The 24115-nt window shown below is 43.8% G+C and overlaps 1 protein-coding gene across 2 annotated transcripts in view; it reads right to left on the bottom strand.

Moving 5' to 3' along the window:
• Positions 1–24115, bottom strand: part of fcsk (fucose kinase) — a 99504-nt gene that overhangs the window by 51654 nt on the left and 23735 nt on the right. The gene's annotated exons all lie outside the window — the stretch shown is intronic.

A 24115-nucleotide genomic window follows, 5' to 3' on the forward strand; every position in this document is an offset into this window, starting at 1 on the left:
CCGAACAGTCAGGTATCGGGGCCTGAGCATCGGGGAGGGGGTGGTGTAGGGAAGGCAGAGAGGTGGGAGGGAGACCAAAGGCACAGTCGAAGAGAAGAGTCTTGAGACCGGCCTTGAAGGAGGCGAGGGAGGAAGCGAGGCGAAGGGACTGTGGGATGCAGTTCCAGAGTGTGGGGCAGAGAGGCTGAAAGTCCGGCCACCGATGGTAGGACGGGTCGGGCGGGAGACATGGAGCAGACCAGAGCCTGATGAACGGAAGGAGCGGTCGGGTTGGTAGGGAGTCAGCAGGTCAGAGAGGTAGGAGGGGGCAAGGCCATGGAAACATGAAACAATCTTAAGAGAAGGCTTTTTGCACATTTTTCCAATTGTTTTCAATAAACATTGCTGTTGGCAAAGACCGTGACACTGAAATCTCTAGTGCTGAGTGATATTCTCCATGTGTGAGCACACACTGTGAGTGCTGGCAGTCTAGTCAAGCATAGTGGGGGACAAAGAACAGCTGATCCCCATCAATCCTGTCCACACACAAATCCCTCCAGCAGAAGGCACTTGACAGCAGTCAGGAGTGGAATACCTCCCTTGTGTTTTTCCCAACCTGGAAGGACAGACCAGTCATTGAGGACAGAGAATCCTCCCACTCAGCTCCTATTAACACCGCAGCCATAGTCCTAATGGATAGGGTGGTCCTAGCTGGACAAGCAGCGGGAAAGCTGGCCAGACAGCAATATCATTGGCAAACAATGTGAGTTTAGCTGGTTAGACTCCAGCAGTTACCCCAACGCACACTCTGGGGTCCCCCAAACCTTGGCTCTTGCCAACCTGCGCCTAATACTTTCTGGAATTCAGTGTGTCCCTCCAGGAGAGAGAGAGAGAGCACATTCCATTCCAATAATCTATCTCTGGGATTTCCATGTGTTGGTGGGATGCCTGGAAATATTGGTTTGAATTCTCTCAAACACGGTGATGGGTTTCTGTGTTTTTTTGAGTTTAAGCTTGTGGTTGCTGAGATCCCCCAAGTGATATCAAGATCCACACTTATGATGCAACTGAGATCTGCTATTTAAATCCAAACCTCTACTGCAAACAACTGGTCTGTGGAACTGCCCAAGACCTCTCAACACAACCGGGGGGGGGGGGGGGGGAGTGAGTGCAGTTTGAGCCTGAATTTACACTATAGCAGATCGCTGGCTCACAAGACCGCTTTCATCAAAATGACATCACCCCCAAGCTATTCTGGGAGAGCGGCAGCAAAACTGTGAGGAAACAATAATAAAAATAAAAACATGCAGCGTAAATGCAAGAAACAGCTTCAGCATAAACACATGAAATGAATGGAGGGTAAATATAGCATTGCTGACTGTCTCACACTGTCAATGACAATCATTACTCCCAATACAGCCAATGTTAAACAAAAAAACAAGAGAGTCTGTACCCAAACAAAATCAACCACTGGAAACTAGCATTCTCTATTATCTCTCATTTTGTCTGCTCTCAAAGAACTCACTGAGTCGCACCGTCTGCCTGACTGCCTGCCTGATGATGTTGTGCATTCGAAACAACACATTGCATTGAACAGATTATAAAATCTTTCAGTCATTTGCAGACGCTATGTTTTGGAAATGAGCTCCCCATTCCCGCCCGGCTGAAAATGCAGAGTCTCAAATCACAATGGCCATAAAGTCACCAGGCGACAAATGACAAGGTGAGATTGTGGATTTAATCTTCTGCACTCAAAATATATAAAGAAAATCATTGCCTCCAAAAGTTAATGTTCTAAAAATGATCTGTGGTGTCTTGATTTTGTTTACAAAGAGTGCTTGTTCCATGCGATTTCTCACTCCCACCTTTCTCTCTCTGTGATACTAGGCAACCCTGGCAGCAAATGCTGTACTGCTGAGAAACAAAGGGTCTTGGCTGTTTATAGTTTAATTGTTAACAGGTTTTGAGGGAGTGGACGATAAATTGCTTTGTTACCCATTTAGGACAGCCTTACACTCAAACAGAACAGACGCTCCAGTACCTGACAGGGCAGCTGAGACCCATTCCATGCACACTGGATGGTTTATGTGCTCTGGACAAACACGTGTGTAGGATGTGCCTCCGGCTGCTTAAGCTCAGGGTCGCTGAGCTTGAGGAGCGGCTACAGTCACGACATAGGATACGGGAGGCTGAAGAATTTATAGATCTATCTTTTCAGGATGTGGTCACCCCACAGCCACAGAGAGTTCAGAAGAAGGGTGAGTGGTGACCATCCAACATGGAGCAAAAAAAGAACAGGCAGTACAGGAATCCTCTAAGAGTGTGGCACTCATAAACCAGTTCTCGGTACTAGATACCAGTGAGGATGCCTCTGGCAAGAAGAGTCAAAAGGTAATGGATGTTCAGGGAGATAAGGGGAAAAACGCCAACCTGTTGTTATTGGGGATACAACAGTTAAAGGAATAGACAGGCGTTTCTGTCATAAAAGACAGGACTCGCGCATGGTATGCTGCCTCCCTGGGGTCAGGGTGTAGGACGTCACGGAATGGGTGCAAAATATAATACAGTGGGAAGGGGAAAATCCGGAAGTTGTTGTCCATGTTTGGATCCATGATGTAGGTGATAAAAGGGCTGAGACCCTACAGGGAGAATATCAGAAGCTTGGGAAGAAGCTGAAGAGCAGGACCTCAATGGTGGTGATCTCGGGATTACTCTCAATGCCTTATGCAAGTGAATACCAAATTGGGAGGATCAAACACATAAATGCCTGGCTGGAGAAATGGTGCAGGAAGGAGGGCTTCAGGTTTCTAAACCATTGGGTTGAATTGCTCTTTTCGGAGCCAGCACAGACACGATGGGCCGAATGGCCTCTTTCTGTGCTGTATGATTCTATGATTCTACCTGAGCTAAGCAGGATGTGTTCCTCCAGGGAGAGTGTGTATTCCATTTCAACAAATTAGGGTTGCCTAGTATCACAGAGAGAGAGAGGTGGGAGTGAGAACTTCCACGAATAGGTGAGATGTATGGAATGGGATGCAGTGAGGTATGGATACTCTTAAGCACAGTGATGGATTTCTGCACATGTCAGACGCTTGGCTGACCAAAAAAAACCTAATTTCTTCTGGTAGGGGAATACAGAACATAATCTTAAACCTAAGGAGGCATAATCTTAAAGTTAGAGCCAGGCCATTTAGGGGTGAAATCAGGTGGTAGTTTTTCACCCAAAGGCTAGTGGCAATCTGGAACTCTCTCCCCAAAAGGCTATGGTGTTGGATCCATTCACATTTTCAAGACAGAAGTAGATAAATATTTGTTAGGTCAGGGTATCAAGGGATATGAGGCAATAATAATAATAATAATAATCCTTGCATTTGATATAGCGCTTTTCACGTCGGGAGGACGTCCCAAAGCGCTTCACAGAACACACTGTAAAGTGAATTGACTATATATTTGTGGGCGAACGCGGCAGCCAATTGCGCACAGCAATGTCCCACAAACAGTCGTAGATTGAAAATGACCAATTTATTATTGTTTTGGGTTTTTGGAGGGATTATTATTTGGAGGCAAGGGCGGGTAACTGGAGCTGAGGTATAGAACAGCCATGATCCTATAAAATGGCAGAACAGGTTTGAGGGGCTGAATAGCCTCCTCCTGTTTCTATGTCTATATATTTACCAAAGGGACAGATGTCAGTATTGGGGAATAAATCACTCCCCTTTGTATTCGTCACTACAATCTGCCAGAATACTGTCACACCTCTAAACCCAAACCTCCCCAGGCCTCGTTCCTGTAGTCAGGATCATAAGGCTGAAAAATTCCACTCCTCAATAAAGTTAGTAACCGTGGTGACGAGCATGTTTAAACCGGGGAATCACCATGCCCAATACTGCAATGGCTCAGCATTCTGTTCAATATCGGGCCTGGCTGAGTTTGTGTTATTTCAATTTTAAATCCCCAGGCTTAATGCTGCAAAACCCAGATGATCATTTTATCTCCACATTAATAAAGCTATCAATTCGCTACCTCAATAGCCGCATGCTTAAGATCCCTGTGAAACAGGGATATATTACCGCCTGAGTTGCTCAATCTCATTATATAAAAAGCATCAGTACATAATGGATTGCCCGATCTCAGTTGAAAGACTGGCAGCTGATGCATGAAACCTTCCATTTGGAACACAAGTTCTATCCAATGGGAACTCATCAGTACATTCAATTTCAGAGGGACAACGTTCTGTTAGTTAAGTTTGAAGTTATAATTAAATTGACATTATAATAAAGTATGCTTATAAAATGTCATTACGGTGATTTTATTTGGTCAGCTGGATGTCTGACATCCGCAGAAACCCATCACCAGGATTAAGAGTATCCAAACCAAACTGATAATTCCATATATCCCACCTACACATGGAAATTCCAAAGATGGGAATGGAATGCACACTCTCTTCCCGGAGGGATACATCCTGCTTATCTCATTCCGAAAAGTATTGCATTAATAATAATCCTTGCATTTGATATAGCACCTTATCACTTCATTGAGATATTTCAAAGCGCTTCACAGGATATACTGTAAAGTGAATTGGCTGTGTGTTTTGTGGGTGAAATGCAGCAGCCAGTTGCACACAATAGTGTCCCACAAACAGTCATGGAGTGAGTGACCAATTTTATTTGGGGGATTGTTGGCCAGAACACCAGGAGAAACTCCCTTCTACATGAGAACATAAGAATTGCTTGATGAAAGGTCCATCCAGTTCACCTTTCACCATCTTGGCAGTCAATGCACATTTCATGTCCCAAAGTACCTACTGCAAAGTTGTGTTTACCCGGTTAAATAAATATAGTTATAGCGAGGGGGAGTAAGGGGGTTTGCTGGGAAACCAGTATGTCAGCCTGGCTTAGTTGGTAGCACTGAGATAGAAGGTTCTGGTTTAATGCCTCATGTCACGATTTTTAACTCATTGTAATCTAGGGCAGGCTGACACTCCAGTGCAGTCCTGGGGGCATGATGAGTTGTTGGAGATGCCATCCTTCGGGTGAGATGTTAAACTGAGGTCCTACCTGTTCAGGTAGACATTAAATTAAAATTAAAACGACTGTTTGTGGGCCACTGCTGTGCGCAATTGGCTGCTGCATTTCACCCACAAATATACAGTCAATTCACTTTACAGTACATTCTGTGACGTACTTAGAGACGTCTAGGGACGGGAAAAGTGCTGTATCAAATGCAAGGATTATTATTATTATTAAAGGTTCTATGGTTACTTGAAAAATGAAGCAACGTTTTCCTGGTGTCCTGGTCACAAATTCCCCAAATAAAATAAAATTAGTCATTTGGCTGTTTGTGGGGCATTGCTGTAAAATAATAATGCTAATCCTTGCATTTGATATAGCACCTTATCCCGTCTTCGAGACGTCACAAAGCGCTTCACAGGATACACTGTAAAGATGCGTATTTTGTGGGCGAAACCCGGCCAATTTAACTGCTGTGTTTCTCTACAAAATACACAGTTACTACATTTTACAGCATATCCCACGAAGCATGGGCTCCCAATGCGAAAGGCGCTGTATTGGTTTTATGATTTGGCAAATGGCACAAGTTGCAGGCAGCAATGAATCAGAAACAATGCGAGCCATGCCTCACTGAGCTGCTGGAGTTCTTGGATGCAGAAAAACTGGTTGCTGGCGGTATCCAGTGGGTATAAGTTAGGTTTCCAGAAGGCAGTTGGAAGAAATCCACCTGGTAAATTAGCTGTCTGAAATCAAAACTGCCTGAGGAAGCAGAAGGTGATGACAGAAGGTCTGGAGGCTAGTGATATGTGGAGTCTGAAAAGGATCGCTGTTCACAATCAGTTGGAGGTGCGTACTATATATTGTTTACGTTATAGCGTTTGCTGATGATATTGAGTATGAGGGAATGGGAATAATATGAGAATAAACAGTGCACACACTAATAATAATAATAATCCTTGCATTTGATATAGCGCTTTTCACGTCGGGAGGACGTCCGAAGGAGCGATAGATTGTAAAATTCCTTTTTAAAGAGGCTGAGGGTTATTATTCTGCTCTGTTTCCTCATTGTAATGAATGTTGTTCAGGGCTCTGAGCTATTTTGCTCCATTTGTGGATTTTAAAATCATCAGTCAAATTTAATTATAAACAGAACAATAAATATGCATATGAAATTGCTTTACAGTGATCTGTGAGCAAACAGGAACATATTTGCTAAACTTTGAGCGCAGAGGACACTCTACACACAGTCCACAAATTGCCTGCGGTGGAGTCAAAAGTGCAGACTAACCCCATTGATTTGCTTGCTTGCAGTTTGCTTGCAACTTGCTTTTGTTTTTGCTACAGTTATCTTTGCCAACAACCTTCCAGATAAACTGGTTATTCGTCTTGTGTTTGATGTGGAACTTGGTTGTAGAGCACAATGACTGCAGTGTAGGATTATTCTCCTTGGAGCAGAGAAGGTTAAGAACGGACTTAATCGAAGTTTCAAAATGATGAGGGGATTCGATAGGGTGAACAAGGAGAAACTATTCCCACTGGCGGTGGGTCGGTAACCTGAGGACACCAATTTAAAATAGTTGTTAAAAGAAACAGAGGGGAAGGGAGGTGAGGAGAAATGTTTTCACACAGCGAGTTGTTGGGATCTGGAATACATTGCCTGAAAGACTGGTGGAAGCCGATTCCATAACAGCTTTTAAAAGAGAAGTAGATAATTATTTGGGGAGGACAAGTTTGCAGAGCTATGGGGAGAGAGCGGATGAGTGGGGTTGATCAGGGTGTTGGGGAGAGAGTGGGGGAGTGGGGTTGATCAGGGCTATGGGGAGAGAGCGGGGAGTGGGGTTGATCAGGGCTATGGGGAGAGAGCGGTGAGTGGGGTTGATTTGGAAGCTCTTTTGAAAGAGCGGCACAGACACAAAGAGTCGAATGGCCTCCTTCTGTGTTGTATAATTCCGTTATTCTATGTTTGCCTGTAAAAAGTCATTACATCTGACACGATTTATTTTGTGGCATTTTAATGTGGCAGTCTTTCTTTCTTGCTTGCTGAAGGGCTACACGTCAGTTTAAACGGTTACCCTGTCTAGGTAAGTACCGTATAGATAGGTGTGAGGGGCGCCTTGCTGGAAAACTGTACAAGGTGAAGTCAGAAATGATCAGCTGGCCTCACTGAGCTACACAAATTATTTTAGGATGTAACTAAACCATTGCTGAGGGATGGTGTCTCGTGGATATCATTTGGATTTCTTGAAGGCATCTGAATAAGTTCCACCTGGTAAATTAACTGTCTGGCTTGAAAACTACCTGAATAATAGGAAGCAGAATATGTTGAGTTTTGGGAGCCAGTGAGAGTTGAGTCTGAAAGGATCTATTCTGGACCCACTCTTCACTATAACTTGGAAAAGAGCACTTCTTGTCATATTATAGCAATTGTTGATGATATCAATGATAGCAGGGCAATAATGAGCAAAAACAGTGCACAAACAAATTATAATAATCCTTACATTTGCTCCAACGCCTTTCACATCAAACCACAGGATATACTGTGAAGTGCAGCGACTGTGTATTTTATATTTTGTAGGTAGCAGGGAATTTTGTGCACAGCAATGTCCCTGTCAGCCATCAAGTAAATGTTAATTTTATCTGGGGAAATAGTGCCAAGGGATCTTTAACCTCCAATCTGAACAAGTAGAGGCAGGACCTCAGTTTTAACTTTGTATCTGAAGGACGGCACCGTCAACATTGCAGCACCTCCTCAATGTATTGAAGTGTCATCTTGACTTAGACTATATGAGTTCCAAATTCTAACACAGGGACTTGAACCTACAACTGTCTGGCTTGGAAGAGAAGGTGGGTCTTATTACTATTGAAGACAGAACCATGTCCTCCAACTAAGCCAGGCTGACCACAAGACCAAATGGTCAATGACTGGCGGATGGAGTTCAATGTGGTCAAATACAAAGTAATGCACATTTGGAATAATAATAATCATTGCATTTGATATAGCGCTTTTCACATCTTCGAGGCGACTCAAAGCGCTTCACAGAATATACTGTAAAGTGAATTGACTGTGTATTTTGTGGGCAAAACGCGGCAGCCAATTGCGCACAGCAGTGTCCCACAAACAGTTGTGGATTGAGTGACTAAATTAATATATGTTTTAAAGGAATTATTACCCGCGGAAAGCGATCCGCCAATCGACTAATAACCAGGTTCCTATTACTGCTAGATAAACAGAGGTGTGTGGAACAAGGAAATTTGCTGAATGTTTCACCCCGCCCTGGAATCTAACCAGGTGCTCTCACTTGCGAGGCAAGTGCTCTAATCACTACACTGCAGGACTCCACTGATAGACAACAGTAAAAACGTACACAGTGAAGATCACTGATGAGGCCACACACCAACACTGCAAGAGGACAATAAAACCTCTGATTCGGGGAACAATAAGGATGAGGGCGGAACTAGAGCTCTATGTTGTGAGGAGAGACTCACAAAGCTAATCTTGTTCCATTCAATAGAGCACATGATCCAGGCCTTTAAATTGATGAGGGACATAAATATTTGCAATTGGCTGCCGCGTTTTGCCCACAAAGTATGCAGTCAATTCACTTTACCATATATTCTGTGAAGCGCTTTGAGATGTCTCGAAGATATGATAAGGGGCTATATCAAATGCGTGGAGTCCTGTAGCTCAGTGGTTAGAGCATTCGCTTTGCAGGCAAGACACCTGGGTTCAATCCAGGCAGGTCAGGGCGAAACCTTGGGCAAGTTTCCTTACTCCACACAGAGCCTAATAATAATCCTCCAAAACCAAAAACAATAATAAATTGGTCATTTTCAATCCACGACTGTGTGTGGGACATTGCTGTGCGCCATTGGCTGCCGCGTTCGCCCACAAATATACAGTCAATTCACTTTACAGTGTGTTCTGTGAAGCGCTTTGGGACGTCCTCCCGGCGTAAAAAGTGCTATATCAAATGCAAGGATTATTATTATTATTATTATAAGGATTATTATAATACTTGAAGAAAATATACAGTGAAATAAGGGTCCAAACTGCTCTGGAGCAGATGGTTTCAGGAATTAACCAATCCACACTATGTGGTATGATCACAGTGGACACTAATTGCTTACTTCCCAGATGTCACTTCCAAGGTCTCGGGGTTCAACTTACCCAAGAGCGTAATTAACATAAGCTCAAGAAGATTAACGTCAATACTTCAAATGCAAAAAGGAAACTGCCACTTTTGGTGAACTGTGTATGAAGCAAGGGTAGGACATCACAAGGGGATTTTTCTAGTTTCAAACCAGGCAGATCTGTCACGGCACTGCTGATGACAGCCCAGCCATCCAAGCTCATCAGCAGGACCTGGAGGAGCAGACCAGTCACTGGGGGCAGGGATTCACTCCGTTCCATTAACCCTGCAACCAAAGCCCTAATGGCTAGTGTGGTCCTAGCTGGACAAGCAGCAAGAAAGCTTGCCGGACACAATATCAATGGCAAGCTTTGTGGTTTTAGCTGGTTAGACTCCAGCAGTTACCACATCGCACACTCTGGGGTCCCCAAGCCTTGGCTCTGACCAACCTGTGCCTAATAGTTTCTGGAATTAGGTAAGCAGGATGTGTCCCTCCTGGGGGAGAGAGAGAGAGAGAGAGCATTCCATTTCAATAACTATCTCTGGAATTTCCATCTATCTGTAGGTGGGATGCATGGAATGCTCAGTTTGATATGGATACTCTTAAGCATGTGGCAAACATCCAGGTGACCAAAGAAATATCAGTATGTACATATGCATGAATATTTGCAAACTGGGTGGAACACAGATATAGTGAGTGGGTGAAGGTTTGAAGAGAATGCGAGTATTTGTTCACATTTGAATAGCTCTGTACTGGCCCAGCTCGGATAAGCTGGCTCTTCTAGGATTGCATTGTTCATGTACAAAGCTCTTCTTAATACACAATGAGTTAACAGCTGTAATGATATATCCCTCCCAGGTTCCCTGTCCTGGAGGCCAATCCCTCATCATATAATTGGGCTACTTCAAACATTCAGCCTTTCCAGTCCAGTCAGCCTCCTAAGCACCAAAGTAATTAGACGAATGGAAAGGTAGGACTCGCAATCTCTACCAACTTCTTGCGGAGGAGAATGTGTTATCTGACACGCTGTCCTGATGTCCATTATTTAAGAAAGCCTTCTTTTGATTGACAGGACATGAATCTCCTTCTAACCTGTGCAGTGGTTTGTGCTGTTCGAGACTACTAACGTAACAGTAATCTCCTCTTTGGACGAACAGTCCCAGTCAATCATTCTGACAGAGCAGCAAACTTGTACTGCCACCTTCATTAACACTGACTATCCCAGGCACTGAGACACAGTACTGAAATGCCAATCACAGGCCACTCTGATTTAGGTTTATAGGCTACTTTTATACGAGACCCAAAGATAAGCAGGGGCTTGACTGAGGGACGGGTAACAAACTACGCCAATTAAAACAGTACAAGTCACAGATCCGTGGCGATCACTGTCCCTGGATATCTATGCTAACTGGATATCTAAACTTACTAACTAACTATAGAAAGGCAGAATTCCTTTCAAGGCACACATGATAAATAGAACAAACATTTGTTTTATTGCAAAACACAATGAAATGTGGCTAAGTGCAGCAGAATAGTCCAAAATGTTTTAAGAGAAAACAGACATCCATAAACTTTAGACTACCTATAAAAAGAACTTAAACTAATAATGCCCAGTGCCCTAGGCATCAGTGCTTCAGCAAAAGGAAAAAGTAGTGCAGATGCCTGCAGCAGAGATGGAGGATGAGGATAAGGAGGCGTTACACCTAATGTAGATTGTAATCATTCAACTTATTCAGCTTCTGCTGGGGACTTGAGTACCAAAAAACTAATGATAATAATCTTTGCATTTGATAAAGCGCCTTATCACGTCTTCGAGACACCACAAAGGGCTTCGCAGAATATACTGTGATTTAACCTCCAGGTTCCAAAATTCATAAACCATTGAAGGCAGAGCTGCTTGATTGGATTAGTACCTTGTAGCTCAATGTCTAGACTTTTTCAAGTTCCCATATTGTTTTTTTGATCAGGCAGGGGTCTGACCTATGCTATTCAGCTCCAAGGATACCCCAAAGAGGATAGTCACTATTGTAAGGAGGATCCCATATTGTAATATACTGCATAATCAAGGGGAAATGTTTTTAATGGACATAAACTTGGAAGTTAATTTAAAAATAAATCCCAATAAATAAATTCCACAAAGGGGAAAGGTAGGGCATTCAAACCTCCCTGGATGAGTAAGGAAATTGGGATTAAAATAAAACAGAAAAAGGAGGCTTATGATAAATGTCAGGTCCAAAATACAGAAGATAATTAAACAGAATATAGAAAGTACAGAGAAGAACTGAAAAAGGAAATAAGAGGGGCAAAGAGATTGTATGAGAAAAGATTGGCGGATAACATAAAAGGGAACCCTAAGGTAATTTATAAGCGTATAAAGAATAAAAGGTTAGTCAAAGGTCGGGTGGGTCCGATTAGGGATCAAAGAGTGTGGAGGTTGATGTACTGAATGAGGACTTTGCATCTGTCTTCACAAAAGAGGATGCAGCCAATGCCACAGTATCGGAGAAATTGGATAAGATAAGAATAAACTGAGAGGAGGTACTGGTGGGTGGGTTGGTCACTGATTTAAAATAGCTGTTAAAAGAAACAGAGGGGAGGTGAGAAGAATTTTTTTCACACAGCAAGTTGTTAGCATCTGGAATGCATTGCCTGGAAGGCTGGTGGAAGCTGATTCGATAACAACTTTTAAGAGAGTGGATAATTATTTGGGGAGGACAAGTTTGCAGGGCTATGGGGAGACAGCGGGGGAGTGGGGTTGATCAGGGCTATGGGGAGACAGCGGGGGAGTGGGGTTGATCAGGGCTATGGGGAGACAGCGGGGGAGTGGGGTTGATCAGGGCTATGGGGAGAGAGCAGGGGAGTGGGGTTGATCAGGGCTATGGGGAGAGAGCGGGGGAGTGGGGTTGATCAGAGCTATGGGGAGAGTGCTGTTGATCAGGGCTGTGGGGAGAGAGTGAGGGAGTGAGGTTGATCAGGGCTATGGGGAGAGCGCGGGGTAGTGGGGTTGATCAGGGCTATGGGGAGAGAGTGAGGGAGTGAGGTTGATCAGGGCTATGGGGAGAGCGCGGGGTAGTGGGGTTGATCAGGGCTATGGGGAGAGAGTGGGGGAGTGGAGTTGATTTGGAAGCTCTTTTCAAAGAGCTGTAACAGACACAATGGGCCGATTGGCCTCCTTCTGTGATGTATATAATTCTATGACTCTATGAAAAGCACACACATTGACAATGGGAGAGCTCGAGATTTTTGTTACTGGTGGGACATCTTGTGTTGTTTTTGGATTTGCTTTGTAGCACAAGCACGGAGCAGCCACGAGCTCTTCAACGACATCTCAAAGCGCTTCACAGAATATACTGTAAAGTGGATTGACTGTGTATTTTGTGGGCGAACGCGGCAGCCAATTGCGGACAGCAGCGTCCCACAGCACAAAGACAGTTCTTGCCAAAGTCACAAATTACGTCCCCTCTCCTCGTCTTTCTAGACCTCTCCTATGATTCAACACAGTTGACCATGCAATCCTCCACCATCTCTCCTCCCTCATCCAATTTGGTGGGATCACACTCGCCTGGTTTGAGTCCTACTTAACAAAGTATCTTCACTTCATCTCTGATAACGATTTCTCCTCTCGCTCCTGCCCGGTCACCTGGGGAGTACCCAAGGGCTCCACCCAAGGGCTCCATTCTTGGTCCCCTCCTTGGTCCCCTCCTCTTCCTCATCTACGTGCTCCCTAGCGGGGATGTCATCCGCCTTGCTCCCTTCGTCCCCATCTTCAGATCAGGCCCGAAGACTTTCCTTTTCAACCGTGTTTATGGTCACTTTGCCCCACCCCCTGTGGTGACATCATCCGCAGACATGGGGTTAACTTCCACATGTATGTGGATGACACCCAACTCTACCTTTCCTCCTCTACTCTCAACTCCACGACCCCCGATGTCCTGACAGCTGTCTGTCCGACATCGAGTCCTGGACGAGAGACAACTTTCTTCAGCTCAACATGCGCAAAACTGAGGCCCTCCTGATTGGCTCACGTCAGCGCCTCCGCACCTCAGGCGCTGACAGCATCAGCATCCAAGGCCGCACTCTCCACCTCTCAAAGCCATCAGGAACCTCGGGGTTCTGTTCGACCCTGAGCTGTCCTTTCTCCCTCATATCCGCGCCACAACTGGCACTGCCTTCCATCACCTGCGGAACATCTCCAGACTACGGCACTACCTCACCCCTCACGCGGCTGAAACTCTAGCCCACGCCTTTATCACCTCAAGGCTGGACTATGGGAACTCTCTCTTCGCCGGCCTTCCCGGCCCTCTCTCCACACTGCAGGTCATTCAGAACTCTGCAGCTCGTGTACTGTCCCGCACCAGGCCTCGCGCCCACATCACTCCCACCCTCGCCCTCGCTCGCCTCCACTGGCTCCCCATCCCCCAGAGGATCGATTTCAAGATCCTCATCCTCACCTACAAGGCCATTCACGGCCTCGCTCCCTCCTACCTCTCCGACCTACTATCCCCCTACTTATCTGCCCGTACCCTCCGTTCCTCTGGCTCTGGTCTGCTCCACATCCCCCGCCCCAACCGCCCTACCATCGGTGGCTGGGCCTTCAGCCTCTCAGCCCCGAGGCTCTGGAACTCCATCCCCCAGTGCCTTCGCCGCCTCCTCCCTTTCCTCCTTCAAGGCCGGTCTCAAGACCTTTCTCTTTGACTGTGCCTTCAGCTCCCCTCTCGACTCTCTACCCCCTCCTCGCTCCCTCCCTTCCTTCCCCTCACCCTGACCATTTCCCCCCTGCTCGGGTCCTGACCCAACTGTACAGCGCCTTGGGATGTCCTCCCGACGTGAAAGGCGCTCTATAAATGGAATCTTGTTGTTGTTCTTGTAGGCGTCGTGCTCCACCACTGTCAATCGCTCTCGGACCCTACCCTTTGTAAGGGGCATTATATAAATGCAAGTTGTGTTGTTGTGAGGCACTATATCAAATGTAAGGATTATTATTATTATGAAAGCGAGTTAGCGAGAGTTGACAGGCTATCTATCCTACCATGCAGTAGGTCAAAGCTGAAGTCTTATTCAGTCCTCACCCAATACCCACAGATCCATATGTAAAATAAAACAAATTTTAACACAAAAGGAAGCTATTTGGCTCATCATGTCTTTGCTAGTGCTGGTTCTCCCACTGGATCCTTCTAGACTAATCCCATTTCTGTTTGCTTTTCCCAACACATCTTTTTTTCTTTTAATCTGCACGGTTCAGGGCTGTGAGATGGACCCAATGAGCCATTAGGGAAGCCCAGATGCCACGCCTATAAAGGAGGCGTAACAAGCAAAGATGCTTAAAAAGAGCAGACTGCATTCACTCATGGCGCTGGATCACAGTGACAAGGAGGAAATGCAGCTTGAAATCTAAAGAGAGGTTAAAGTGTTGCCTAAAGCAGCCTAACGACACAGTGGTTCTATCACGAAAGCAAGCAGCATCTAAAGAATCGAGAATTATCTGGATTTAGATGATTACACTCATCCATTCCAAACGGTTCAAGGCAAAAAAAGATGAACTACGTTTAACAGTTATCTTTGAAAATCCAGCAATATCAATTCTCGATCCAAGTGTTCATCTGATAATATTGCTGGATATTTTACTTTAACATGAATGTCGAGATATGACAGACACTGGCTGGCTGCACAGTGCTGCACAGCTACTGCATGGCCGGGAACTGATGAGGTTGGATCAGACTGATGCTAGTGAACAAGAGCCATACAAAGCCTCCACGTAGAATAATAATAATATTTGCATTTGATACAGCATCTTATCACGTCTTCGAGATGTCTCAAAGTGCTTCGCAGAATATACTGTAAAGTGAATTGATTGTATAATTTGTGGGCGAAATGAGGCAGCCAATTGTACACAGCAGCGTCACACAAACAGTCATGGTATGGTTATTATTCCCAGGTTGACTATCAATCGGGTTCCTACTTACTGCTAGGTAAACAGAGGTCTGTGGAGTAAGAAACTTGCCTAAAGTTTTGCCCTGTCTGGGAATTGAACACGGGTCCTGTCGCTTGCGAGGTAAGTGCTCTAACCAATACACTATAGGATTGCACATGTATACATTAGGGGGATAGAACTGGACAGCTTGAGGTAGGCCTCACAGTCAGTGTGTATCTTAAAACAAATGAGATACTTTGCCATGAACAGAATAACGTTGCTTTTTCAGTGCCACATACACCTGTAAAAGGTACTTTGCTCTCTTGGTAATAATTGAACCCATCCCAAGCCTCTGCCAAAGTCACTTGCAGACTGATCACAATGAGGTATACAAGAGCGATTGAGCATCCCACTACATCCTGTTATGCACAAAAGCACTGGCACTGTGGCGCTTCCCAATGGGAACGTGGCTGAGATCGGTACCTCAGCCCAAGGCAAGAATAATAACAACAATCTTTGCATTTGATATAGCGCCTTGTCAGGTCACAAAAACTTGCAGTGAATTAAATTCAGTGTGAATGGATTAATTAACAACGTGATAACGGCTATCTATCAAATATGAGGATCACTATTATTATTATTTTGGACTGTTTTCCATTTGTAACCAGTTCTGCTAAAGAAGAAGTGGCCAATTAATTCAGCAATAGGAATGCAGCTGTATAAATCACTTACAACTCCCTCTCCAACTAGGCTATTTAAGTACTAACACAGTTGGTCAGGGTAAAGATACCAACAAATGCTTGATTTATTTAATCGTGCATCTCATTATTTGCCCAAACTGTACCCAACTCTCTTCTTGAATGTACTGATCATCTCTGTGTTCATTGTCTCCCTGGGTATTCTGTTCCACATACTCACCGCCCATTGTGCAAAGTAATTAAATATAAATTCTTCACCATCCGGCTTCTCAGCTGCAGCCTTTACCCCATGATGGATCTCTGTTCCTGTAGATGTTTCTTTCCTTCCCCAGAAGTGAATGACATTCTTTGTGATCGACCTTATTAATATAATATTAATAATCCTTGGAATTGATATAGCACCTTATCACTTCTTCGAGACATCTCAAAGCGCTTCACAGAATATACTGTAAAGTGGATTGACTGTATTTTTGATTATGGGCAAAACCTGGCAGCACACAGCAGTGACCCCAAACAATCATGGATTGGGGTGACCAATTTTTTCTTTTTTTGTAAGGAATTATTACCCCCGGAAAAGCGATCTGCTGATTGATTAACAACCAGGTTCCTACTTACTGCTGGGTAAACAGAGGCGTGTGGAGTAAGGAAACTTACCGTACGTTTTGCCCTGCCGGGAATCGAACCCAGGTCTCTCACTTGCGAGGTGAGTGCTCTAATCACTGAGCTACAGGACTCCAATATTGGATTAACATTCTGAAGTGATAAAAAATCTCGATTAAAATCATTTGTAAAGTCTAACCGCTGAATATACAGGGTTTTTTCAAAACAATTTCCCATTGGCGTAATGTTTTTCAGTTGTGTGGACTGGCACTAATTTTCTAGTGTGGTTTGTTCCCCTAATTCTCTCATCTTAGGTCCTAAAACAGGATATAAACCATCATTTCACCACTCACTGGCACTATAAATATACTTTTCAAAACAAAACAACTGAGCTCTGCATATTTATGGGCTTCTGTTTGTCCGGTATAGAGTACTTTCACTTTCTCCAAAGAAACGTATCCTGCTCATCATAGGTGCAGGCAAGAGCTAAAGTTTAGGGATTACAGATTGTGCAATAAAGTAAATGTCAGTGCTTTAGCAGCAAAAGCCATACAGTTTGTCATTGCAATGTAAGCTGCTTGTGCAGCGAGAATTATCCTACCCATTAGGATTTGGCTTGCAGAGTAACAGGAGCCAAGTGGGAAAACTCAAAGCCTCATGTGACTTTACTCCACTAAATCCTGCCATTAAGGCTGGTTGGCTGCTCCATCAACATTGCCCTGGCACAATAATAATAATCTTTACAAGCTCCTTTCATATTGAGAGGATGTCTCAAAGCTCTTTTACAGGATTTACTGTGTGCTTTATAGACGCACGGGTTAAGTCAATTTTCCCACACGCTCCCAGAAACAGCCATGAAGTGGGCGGTCAATTTTGTCCGAGTGTGAGAGAGGATCAATCCTCAGTCCGGACGCACACATCCAGTATCACACTCTGCTGCCTGACTGTCTGCATAGCGCACCAGCAGCAGAGAAGAATGTGCCGGTCTAAACTTGCTCTAAACTGAGCAAGTCCTGGATTAGGGATTCACTTCCCAACCATGAGGAGACACCACCTGAAACCTGGTATGTGTGAGAGACACTGCATGCCTAGCTACTTAGAATCATGAAGGAGAACTGTTTAGACACACAGCTTATACATCACAAACTTAATCTGCATTGGGAACCTGCTGGAAAATATATCTTGAGTAAAATCCATTAACGAGGTGACACAGTGCAGAGCCCACCCAATGGACTGAAACATAGAAACAGGATTAGGCCATTCAGCCCCTCAAGCCAGTTCCGATATTCTATAAATTCATGGCTGATGTGTACCGCAAATCCAATTACCCACCATTGCCCCATATACCTCAATACCCTGACCTAATTGGGTCATTAAGGCCTTCAATCTGCTCCACACCTCCTGCTAGCTCTTCCATCCTCCAACCAACAACACACTGCATACAAGTGGCTCTCTATTCCAGCCTGTTGGGTCAGATGCCAACTGTGCACAATGCTGTTCCTAGACCTCAAGTTCTGTGACTCAGACCTCATGAGTCTGTTGTAGAGCATTCAATTTGGCTAACACTGGCACCAGCCAAGGTAGGACCCTTCCAGCCATGAGCAGCGGAAGAAAGATTTGGAATCATACTTGTCTGGTTACGATGCCTTACAGAGTGATACAACCAAATCATTTCATTTCCTATTAGATTTCATCATGCCATGCTTGGTTGTAAACTGCCTTTCAACCTCCAAATGAGCAATACTGAAGTAGTACACAGGGCAGGAAAGATTGAGCATTGAACCTAGCTCAGAGCAAAGCAGCACCAAACAACTTCCAACTTGAGCTGTCAAATCCAGAGTAATTAATGGTTCATAAGATTGTATCTATTACTTCACGTTGAAGGGGAAATGAGTACTAACTTGTCTAGATGTTCCGATCAATTATTGAGATAACCAATGCATTATACAACCTATTGTTCAGTAATTTGATTTACATCATGTTTTGTTATCAAACAATTAGCCAGATGTCAGATGCTTTTGGCTTTATCTGGTTAAAACATTCGTGTCTGTGAACATCAGTTGTATGCTAATTCTTTTCAATGGAACATTTCAGGATTAGGATTAATTTAAAACAAATGAAACTTGGTCACATTTGACTTTATCAATGTACATTCTGCCTGGCAAAAACAATGAGTTTACCATCACAACAGGAAGCTTTCTAACCTACACAACAAGCATTTATGTCAATCAGAAAGCAAGTGGTTTAAGACCACAATAAATCCTTTCAAAGGAGTTTTCCACACGCTTGTGAAAAATATGATTCAAATTCCTGTCAGATGCAGCATGGCATTCAATTCTAATAATAATAATCCTTGCATTTGATATAGCGCTTTTCACGTCTTCTAAACGTCCCAAAGAGCTTCACAGAATATACTGTAAAGTGAATTGACTGTATATTTGTGGGCACGCCAATTGCGCACAGCAATGTCCCACAAACAGTCGTAGATTGAAAATGACCAATTTATTATTGTTTTTGTTTTTTGGAGGGATTATTATTAGGGTCTGTGTGGAGTAAGGAAACTTGCCCAAGGTTTCGCCCTCTGCCTGGAATTGAACTCAGGTATTGTAGGTGAGAAGAATCTGGTATAGGTCACCAGCTGACATCATGTTCTGGATGAGAGCTAACTTTTTCCAGTTGAATGTCGACAAGACACAGATTCTCTTGCTTGGCTTCTGTCAGTGCCTTTTCACCTCAGCAATAATCTTCATGGACGCACACTGCCTCATACAATACAAAATGACATTTGTAAAGCGCCTTTACAAGGAGGTTGTCCCAAGGTGCTGAACAGTCAGGGTCATTAGGATCCTAGCGGGGGTGGTGGGCTGGGTTGGGAGGGTGGCCGAAGGCACAGTCAAAGAGGAGGGTCTTGCGACGTGCCTTGAAGGAGGCAAGGAAGGGAGCAAAGCAAAAGGGAATGTGGGCTGGAGTTCCAGAGGATGGCTAAAGGCCCGACTGCAGATGGTGGGGCAGGCCAGGCGGAGAACATGGAGCAGGCCAGAGCCTGCTGAACGGAGTGAGTGGACAGGTTGAATATGTTAGAATATACACTTTTTGTATACTGCTAGAATTATAATAGATGTTTTAAGTTAAGTGTGGGGGACAACTGGACTGACAGTCATGGGATAGGACACATCTGGTTTTCTCTGTTTTTGAAAGAATAACGGACAGGGGCAGGGGGTCACCTCTTATCAGTAAATAACAACAAGCCACAGAGGTAACGGTCCAAGGTACCAGTCGAGAGCAATAAGTCGCTAGATTCTGACAGGGCCAACCACAGAAGACATCCCTCAAGAATAGCAATTAATGAGCAAGTTGCTTAAACTAGAGGGCCTCGGTACCATCCCAGGATACTGATAAGAAATAACCAGTCACTTAAAAGGAATGTACTAATGATCCCACACCACAAAATAATGAGCACCAGATACAGCCCTAAACTGATCAATCCTCTATCTTAGACAATTAGATCAGATAACAGGGGTCGTAAGGACAATGTGTATGTGTGTGAGGCACTACACCCCATGAGGTGTTCACGTGAACCCAGCATGATTTCGACCGGGTGATCTAATGTCCGCACCATGATTGGATGAACAGTGGTATAAGAGTTCGTTAACTTTGTGTATGGGGCCGCCCCGGGTTGTGGAGACAAGGATACGGGAGATGGAACCGTCTCAGGCCGTGGAGACAAGGATAAGAGAGATGGAGCCGTCCCGGCTCACGGAGACAAGGATACGGGAGATGGGGCCATCCCGGGCTGCGGAGACAAGGGTACGGAGATGGAAGACTGAGAGCTGGAAACACTAAGACTGAGGATATCAGATGGAAGATTGAAAGCTGTAAGCAAGAAGACTGAAAGCATGAAGAATCAAGCTTGTGTGCTGGAAAGACACAGTGTTGAACTCTTGAACTCGAGATATCTATACTGGTGTTATTCTGTTATAAGATCTGTTGATTGTACCGGCCTTTGGTCTGACCCATCGGGATATTGGGGAATAACGAACGAATAATAATAAAACAGTCTGATATCTGGTTAGAGGAATTAGCGTTATTTCCTTACAGATTTGGCTGATTTTATTTTCTACCAATAAGGGGTTAGTAGGTTGGAGAGAGCAAGGCCATGGAGGGCCTTGAAGGTGAGGACGAGGATTTTGAATTCCATTCTCTGAGGGATGGGGAGCCATTGCAAACAGGCGAGGGAGGGTGTGATGGGGTCACGGAGCCAGGTGCAGAACCTGTGTCTTGTTAACTCAAAACTCTCCTTTAAACCCCACATGCCCACTCTGACTGTTCAACTTTTACCCACCTCCGCAACATTTCCCGCCTCTGCCACTACCTCTCCCCTTGGGCCGTCGAGACCTTTATCCACGCATTCATCATGTCCTGGCTAGACTACCCAAACTCTCTATTCACCGGATTTCCCAAATCTCCCTTCCACAAGCTACAGACCATCTCGAACTACAGCCCATGTCCTCTCCCATACTAGGCTCCGCGACCCTGTCACCCCCATCCACGCTGGGCTCCATTGGCTGCCCACTCCTGGATTATTGAGTTCAACATCCTCGCCCTCAATTTTAAATCCCTCCATTAAATAAAATCAGATGTCCCCTTTTATTCAACAATTCTTTGATATGTTAATTCTAATGGTTGACATATTTAGATGTTTTCATTGTCACACTGAGATATATAATCTAATGGCGTAGCACTTGAAAAGGTTACGTAAACTCACCATTCCCCCATTGTCCCTGACATAATACATTTTCAGCCCCTTTAGCACCAAAAACCATAAACCCTTGCTCACGCTGTACTGGTAGATTATTCACTAGTCTGAATAAATTCTAAAATAAACTAATACAAAATCAGTCCCCGTAGAATACCTTAATTGCTCTTTTCTAATCTACAATTTATTCCCTTTTTACGCAATTCTCTTAATTATTGATGTGAGGATTTATGAATCCCAAATGCAAGGATATGGAAACTATTTTTCTGGCACTGAGCACTATAAATATCATAAAACTTCAAGCACAATGTATTCATATTTTGGGGCCAGTAATTTCATGCAAAATTAACGACTAAACTAGACAGTTAAGGTTAAAGTGCCAGGCTAGCATCCAATGCCAACAAATGATAATTTTATGGCTCTTCAGCATTAATCACTGGTATTAAGTGGAAAAACATCAATTGTTTTCTCTTTATAAAGGAATGATAACTCCAGAGATGAGTATTTGGAATGTAAAAGACTTTCCCTCCAGACATAACTGGGGCATTTTCAGAGCAAATAGGAGCTTTTTTTTAATAAAAGAAAACTATAAAGAACTCAGTCCAGGCTACTCACCTGGCCTCTTCATCAATACCTCCAGGGGAATTGAGGATGGCTCATTATCAGATTAGAAATAGATAAAGCCGATTGAGAGAATGCTCACTCCAACAAGCCATCATGTTTTGCACTCTGACTGGAGGGACTGGGAATTTTCAGAGTTTAGAGGGAAGATTAAAAATTACATTTAAACTCGCCCAGTGTGGTAATAAGAACATAAGAATTTGCTGGCGAAAGAAAACCAAGGTCCATCCAGTTCGCCTTCGAATCCCATCCTGTGCTGCATTTGTTGACCTCAGCCAGGCCAACGGTTCAGACTACAATTGGGCCAGTTTACAGAGGAGGACATCAGTTAAGGTTCTTACTCCAGATTTCTCTCTAAAGACCACCTCACTAATAAGGTGCATGTTGTTGATGTTGGGTTCAGATGTGGTTGCTCAAGTTTGATGCTTCCCTTAAAATAGCCTAATAACATTCACTATTAAAGGTTACATATATGGGCAAGGTACCAGAGGATGTCCAGCACGCAAGGAACAATACTTCAGGCGAAAGCCAAAAGCAGTGCAGATGCAGGAAGATGAGAAGTAAGAGGAGGAACACATAATGCACCGCATGCAGATTGTGATCATTCAATGTGTTCAGTTTTTGCTGGGGACTTGTATATGTAATAGCATCCATCACCTTCCGGGATGGGTTATACTGTAATTATATTGTGAAAACTCTGTGAAGTCTATTGTGTGGTGTCAGTAACAATTCCCAGATTCAGTTTGAAAAAAACACACAATGAATAATGACGGTATTAACTGTCCTAAGGCAATGCCACGTTCCTAAAGCACGTTCCTTTAAGCACTCTGAGACGCCATCCGGCGTAGAGGACTCTATGTAAATCCAAGTTGTTGTTGTTGTTGTAAAGCTTGACATAACATGTGCCTACAAATCAGTTCCTAAATACTGAGGAGCTATTTTGAGAAGATATAAATGAGAAGCGAGAGATTGGCATGCTTTCCCCTTCAATGCCCAGTGAGCGATTAATTAGATGCTCTCTACCCGACTGTGCTCCGCGACAGGCTGCATGCAATATTCAAAAGCAGATTAGTTACAGAAATCCTCCCTTTGGCTTTATCATCCTGTGAGTTTTTTGCTATAATTCGTACCAGTATTTTAGCCAAATTGATTTGAAAATGGATTTTCACTGCAAACGCCGTGAAGGAATTAAACAATCGGAAAATAACCTGTATCCTCCCAACTCTTCATATTTACGCAAAGGCATGCTATTCCTTAACTAGTTGCTATATTTCACCCCACCAATTATACAGTCAATTTACTTTACAGGATATTCTGTGAAGCGCTTTGAGATTTCTCGAAGAAGTGATAAGGTGCTATATCAATTCCAAGGATTATTAATATTATATTAATAAGGTCGATCACAAAGTATATCATTCACTTCTGGAGAAGGAAAGAAATATCTACAGAAACAGAGATCCATCATGGGGTAAAGGCTGCAGCTGAGAAGCCGGATGGTGAAGAATTTATATTTAATTACTTTGCACAATGGGCAAATGTGGAACAGAATACCCAGGGAGACAATGAATACAGAGATGATCAGTACATTCAAGAAGAGAGTTGGGTACAGTTTGGGCAAATAATGAGATGCACGATTAAAGAAATCAAGCATTTGTTGGTATTCCTAACATTTGGAATGGGCCAGACACCCCACTATGGTGATTTTCTGTATTGTACAATCTGATTTTCAAAGTGAGAATGGCGAGGAAGGGAGGAACTGCCTGTTGGAGCACCAATGCTTAGCTGCTTTTTATATTTACATTGCAATAAGGTGTTACGGCCACCCCTTTGTTTTCTATGCCTTTCTGTTGTTCAAAGTATGTTTTGTAAAGTTTATGTGTTGGCTAAAAGCATTAGTCAGTCTGAGAAGCCCTTTAAATACATTTTTTATGTATTTAAAGTTGTTTGTGATACTTATGGTGCCATCAAGTCTGACTCTAGTGTTGGTTGCAATAATTTTTTTTGGGGGGTAACTGACTGGTAAATTTGCATAAGTGGATAGGAAGGTGCACTGTTTCCCTATTGGGTCACTTAAAATATGATGTTGACTGAACCATAAAAAAGGCACCAATTACATTGGTGGAACAACAACTTGCACTTACATAGCGCCCTCCATGCAGGTAGGTCTCAGAGCACTTAAAGCTCTCAGAGGTGCAATACAATTACCATTGGGTACCCTAATTCGAGGAGGGGCTCAATGCCCATAAAAGAACTAGCCCCATGTGCTCAGGGTCGCCAATTTGTACCTGATGACAACAAAATGTACGTGCCCTGACTATTGATGAATAGTAGTCAGAGATTGGTTCTTCATGCTCTTTGCATTAACTTCATTACAAGTGGCTACTAGCGTGTTTAGTTTAAGTGTGACTAG

Source organism: Callorhinchus milii, unplaced genomic scaffold, assembly GCF_018977255.1.
Source record: "Callorhinchus milii isolate IMCB2004 unplaced genomic scaffold, IMCB_Cmil_1.0 Scaffold14, whole genome shotgun sequence".
Classification (NCBI taxonomy): Eukaryota; Metazoa; Chordata; class Chondrichthyes; order Chimaeriformes; family Callorhinchidae; genus Callorhinchus; species Callorhinchus milii.